Here is a 6,047-nt window from a genome sequence, read left to right as displayed (position 1 = left end):
TATGAACAGTATATTAAATATAATTACTGAAGATTATGATAGTTAATTTACAGTATATATAACACATATTTGGTGTACCTTTTGATATTTTATGTACATTAGATAATATATACTTACTGTAATTTTTGATATTTTATTTACAGTATATAAAATGAATTTGGTGTACTTTCAGTTAATATTACATGTACAATATATGAAATATATTTACTGTACATTTTGATATTTTATGTACAGTAAATAAGATATATTTGGTGTCCTTTTGATATTTTATGTAAATTATATAATATATATTTGGTGTAGTTTGTGATATTTTACATAGGGTGTGTCATATATATTTACTGTACTTTTTGATATTTAATTACAGTATATAATATACATTTCGTGTAATTTTTGAAATTTTATGTACAGTATATTATATATAATTACTGTAGATTTGATGGTTTATTTATACTATATATAACACATATTTGGTGTACTTTTTGATATTTTATGTACAGTATGTAATATATATTTACGGTACATTTTGATATTTCATTTACAGTGTATAAAATGTATTTGGTGTACTTTTAGTTAATATTATATATACAATATATGAAATATATTTACTGTACATTTTGATATTTCATGTTCAGTATATAAGGTATATTTTGTGTCCTTTTGATATTTTATGTAAATTATATTATATATATTTGGTATAGTTTGTGATATTTTACATAGGGTGTGTAATATATATTTACTGTACTTTTTGGTATTTTCTTTACAGTAAATAAAATATATTTGTTGTTATTTTTGATATGTTATGTACAGTATATTAAATATAATTAGTGTAGCTTTAATAGTTTATTTACAGTATATATAACACATATTTGGTGTACTTTTTGATATTTTATGTACAGTATGTAATATATATTCACTGTAATTTTTGATAATTTATTTACAGTATATAAACTGTATTTGGTGTACTTTTAGTTAATATTATATGTACAATATATGAAATATATTTACTGTACTTTTTGATATTTTATGTACAGTATATAAGGTATATTTGGTGTCCTTTGGAATTTTATGTAAATTATATACTATATATTTGTTGTAGATTGTGATATTTTACATATGGTGTGTAATATATATTTACTGTACTTTTTGATATTTTATTTACAGTATATAAAATGTATTTGGTGTACTTTTAGTTAATATTTTATGTACAATATATGAAATGTATTTACTGTACATTTTGATATTTTATGTACAGTATATAGGATATGTTTTGTGTCATTTTTATATTTTATGTAAATTATATAATATATATTTGGTGTAGATTGTGATATTTTACATACGGTGTGTAATATATATTTACTGTATTTTTTGATATTTTATTTACGGTAAATAATATACATTTGGTGTAATTTTTTTATATTTTATGTACAGTATATTAAATATAATTACTGTAGTTTTTGATAGTTTATTTACAGTATATATAACACATATTTGGTGTACTATTTGATATTTTATGTACAGTATGTAATATATATTTACTGTACTTTTTGATATTTTATTTACAGTATATAAAATGAATTTTGTGTTCTTTTAGTTAATATTATATGTACAATATATGAAATATATTTACTGTACATTTTGATAATTTATGTTCAGTATATAAGGTATATTTGGTGTCCTTTTGATATTTTATGTAAATTATATAATATATATTTGGTGTAGTTTGTGATATTTTACATAGGGTGTGTCATATATATTTACTGTACTTTTTGATATTTTATTTACAGTATATAATATACATTTCGTGTAATTTTTGAAATTTTATGTACAGTATATTATATATAATTACTGTAGATTTGATGGTTTATTTATAGTATATATAACACATATTTGGTGTACTTTTTGATATTTTATGTACAGTATGTAATATATATTTACGGTACATTTTGATATTTCATTTACAGTGTATAAAATGTATTTGGTGTACTTTTAGTTAATATTATATATACAATATATGAAATATATTTACTGTACATTTTGATATTTCATGTTCAGTATATAAGGTATATTTTGTGTCCTTTTGATATTTTATGTAAATTATATTATATATATTTGGTATAGTTTGTGATATTTTACATAGGGTGTGTAATATATATTTACTGTACTTTTTGGTATTTTCTTTACAGTAAATAAAATATATTTGTTGTTATTTTTGATATGTTATGTACAGTATATTAAATATAATTAGTGTAGCTTTAATAGTTTATTTACAGTATATATAACACATATTTGGTGTACTTTTTGATATTTTATGTACAGTATGTAATATATATTCACTGAAATTTTTGATAATTTATTTACAGTATATAAACTGTATTTGGTGTACTTTTAGTTAATATTATATGTACAATATATGAAATATATTTACTGTACTTTTTGATATTTTATGTACAGTATATAAGGTATATTTGGTGTCCTTTGGAATTTTATGTAAATTATATACTATATATTTGTTGTAGATTGTGATATTTTACATATGGTGTTTAATATATATTTACTGTACTTTTTGATATTTTATTTACAGTATATAAAATGTATTTGGTGTACTTTTAGTTAATATATTATGTACAATATATGAAATGTATTTACTGTACTTTTTGATATTTTATGTACAGTATATAAGATATGTTTTGTGTCATTTTTATATTTTATGTAAATTATATAATATATATTTGGTGTAGATTGTGATATTTTACATACGGTGTGTAATATATGTTTACTGTATTTTTTGATATTTTATTTACGGTAAATAATATACATTTGGTGTAATTTTTTTATATTTTATGTACAGTATATTAAATATAATTACTGTAGTTTTTGATAGTTTATTTACAGTATATATAACACATATTTGGTGTACTTTTTGATATTTTATGTACAGTATGTAATATATATTTACTGTACTTTTTGATATTTTATTTACAGTATATAAAATGAATTTTGTGTTCTTTTAGTTAATATTATATGTACAATATGTGAAACATATTTACTGTACATTTTGATAATTTATGTTCAGTATATAAGGTATATTTGGTGTCCTTTTGATATTTTATGTAAATTATATAATATATATTTGGTGTAGTTTGTGATATTTTACATAGGGTGTGTAATGTATATTTACTGTACTTTTTGGTATTTTATTTACAGTAAATAATATACATTTGGTGTAATTTTTGATATTGTATGTACAGTTTATTAAATATAATTACTGTAGTTTTTGATAGTTTATTTACAGTATATATAACACATATTTGGTGTACTTTTTGATATTTTATGTACAGTATGTAATATATATTCACTGTAAATTTGATATTTTATTTAAACTATATAAAATGTATTTGGTGTACTTTTAGTAAATATTATATGTACAATATATGCAATATATTTACTGTACATTTTGATATTTTATGTACAGTATAGAAGATATATTTGGTGTCCTTTTGATATTTTATGCAAATTATAAAATATATATTTGGTGTAGTTTTTGATATTTTACATAGCGTGTGTCATATATATTTACTGTACTTTTTGATATTTTATTTACAGTATATAAAACGTATTTGGTGTACTTTTAGTTAATATTATATGTACAATATATGAAATATATTTACTGTACATTTTGATATTTTATGTACAGTATATAATATATATTTGGTGTCCTTTTGATATTTTATGTGAATTTTATAATATATATTTGGTGTAGTTTTTGATATTTTACATAGGGTGTGTAATATATATTTACTGTAATTTTTGATATTTTATTTACAGTAAATAATATGCATTTGGTGTAATTTTTGATATTTTATGTACAGTATATTAAATATAATTACTGTAACTTTTGATAGTTTATTTACAGTATATATAACACATATTTGGTGTACTTTTTGATATTTTATGTACAGTATGTAATATATATTTACTGTAATTTTTGATAATTTATTTACAGTAAATAAAATGTATTTGGTGTACTTTCAGTTAATATTATATATACAATATATGAAATATATTTACTGTACATTTTGATATTTTATTTACAGTGTATAATATACATTTGGTGTAATTTTTGATATTTTATGAACAGTATATTAAATATAATTACTGAAGATTTTGATAGTTAATTTACAGTATATATAACACATATTTGGTGTACCTTTTGATATTTTATGTACATTAGATAATATATACTTACTGTAATTTTTGATATTTTATTTACAGTATATAAAATGAATTTGGTGTACTTTCAGTTAATATTATATGTACAATATATGAAATATATTTACTGTACATTTTGATATTTTATGTACAGTAAATAAGATATATTTGGTGTCCTTTTGATATTTTATGTAAATTATATAATATATATTTGGTGTAGTTTGTGATATTTTACATAGGGTGTGTCATATATATTTACTGTACTTTTTGATATTTTATTTACAGTATATAATATACATTTCTTGTAATTTTTGAAATTTTATGTACAGTATATTATATATAATTACTGTAGATTTGATGGTTTATTTATAGTATATATAACACATATTTGGTGTACTTTTTGATATTTTATGTACAGTATGTAATATATATTTATGGTACATTTTGATATTTCATTTACAGTGTATAAAATGTATTTGGTGTACTTTTAGTTAATATTATATATACAATATATGAAATATATTTACTGTACATTTTGATATTTCATATTCAGTCTATAAGGTATATTTTGTGTCCTTTTGATATTTTATGTAAATTATATTATATATATTTGGTATAGTTTGTGATATTTTACATAGGGTGTGTAATATATATTTACTGTACTTTTTGGTATTTTCTTTACAGTAAATAAAATATATTTGTTGTTATTTTTGATATGTTATGTACAGTATATTAAATATAATTAGTGTAGATTTAATAGTTTATTTACAGTATATATAACACATATTTGGTGTACTTTTTGATATTTTATGTACAGTATGTAATATATATTCACTGTAATTTTTGATAATTTATTTACAGTATATAAACTGTATTTGGTGTACTATTAGTTAATATTATATGTACAATATATGAAATATATTTACTGTACTTTTTGATATTTTATGTACAGTATATAAGGTATATTTGGTGTCCTTTGGAATTTTATGGAAAGTATATACTATATATTTGTTGTAGATTGTGATATTTTACATATGGTGTGTAATATATATTTACTGTACTTTTTGATATTTTATTTACAGTATATAAAATGTATTTGGTGTACTTTTAGTTAATATTTTATGTACAATATATGAAATGTATTTACTGTACTTTTTGATATTTTATGTACAGTATATAAGATATGTTTTGTGTCATTTTTATATTTTATGTAAATTATATAATATATATTTGGTGTAGATTGTGATATTTTACATACGGTGTGTAATATATATTTACTGTATTTTTTGATATTTTATTTACGGTAAATAATATACATTTGGTGTAATTTTTGATATTTTATGTACAGTATATTAAATGTAATTACTGTAGTTTTTATAGTTTATTTACAGTATATATAAAACATATTTGGTGTACTTTTTGATATTTTATGTACAGTATGTTATATATATTTACTGTACTTTTTGATATTTTATTTACAATATATAAAATGTATTTGGTGTACTTTTAGTTAATATTACATGTACAACATATGAAATATATTTACTGTAACTTTTGATATTTTATGTGCAGTATATAATATATATTTGGTGTCCTTTTGATATTTTATGTGAATTTTATAATATATATTTGGTGTAGTTTTTGATATTTTACATAGGGTGTGTAATATATATTTACTGTAATTTTTGATATTTTATTTACAGTAAATAATATATATTTGGTGTAATTTTTGACATTTTATGTACAGTATATTAAATATAATTACTCTAGATTTTGATATTTACAGTATATATAACACATATTTGGTGTACTTTTTGATATTTTATGTACAGTATGTA

This window comes from Pan paniscus, chromosome 22, assembly GCF_029289425.2.
Source record: "Pan paniscus chromosome 22, NHGRI_mPanPan1-v2.0_pri, whole genome shotgun sequence".
Lineage (NCBI taxonomy): Eukaryota > Metazoa > Chordata > Mammalia > Primates > Hominidae > Pan > Pan paniscus.
This window is presented reverse-complemented; position numbering follows the sequence as displayed.